Here is a 573-nt window from a genome sequence, read left to right as displayed (position 1 = left end):
TTTAAATTTTTCTCCCCCCCCCCCCCCCCCAAAAAATAATGTCGAAGAATTCCTGTAGGATTTACTTCCTTTTATGCACCGACACATATTTACTATGCAATGCGAATATGTTCTGCAATGTCACCCATTTCACAGAGCCTGCCATCTGAACTACAGGAATGATCAGAGAAGACGCTTCAAAGCCTGCAGAGAATTCAGGAAATTATTGAAAGAGATGCCAGGCAGATGGGCAGCACTCACAACATGAAAAGGAATTTTTCAGGTAAACTTATTTTGGATTACCAAAAAGAATTATCGTTTGTAGTGCTATTACAATGCTAATGTTACAAAAGGAACATGTATACTGTGACTTTAGATCTTCTTTAAGTGCATCTTCACACCGGAGAGATTTACTGTGCATCCATACGCAGAACCACAGAGAAGGGAATTTATCAAAACTGGAGCAGACAGAATCTGGAGCAGCTGTTCATGGCAGCCAATCAACTTCTCTCTTTCATTTTCAAAGCGTAACTAAATAAACCAAAGAGAGAAGCCGATTGGTTTCCATGGGCAACTGCTCCAGTTTGATAATTT

General features: G+C 40.0%; 1 protein-coding gene across 1 annotated transcript in view; it reads right to left on the bottom strand.

Moving 5' to 3' along the window:
* IKBKAP (inhibitor of kappa light polypeptide gene enhancer in B-cells, kinase complex-associated protein) overlaps positions 1–573 on the bottom strand; it is a 66,542-nt gene that overhangs the window by 30,012 nt on the left and 35,957 nt on the right. The gene's annotated exons all lie outside the window — the stretch shown is intronic.

Source organism: Nanorana parkeri, unplaced genomic scaffold, assembly GCF_000935625.1.
Source record: "Nanorana parkeri isolate BGI_ZX_2015 unplaced genomic scaffold, ASM93562v1 scaffold1439, whole genome shotgun sequence".
NCBI lineage: Eukaryota > Metazoa > Chordata > Amphibia > Anura > Dicroglossidae > Nanorana > Nanorana parkeri.
This window is presented reverse-complemented; position numbering and strand designations above follow the sequence as displayed.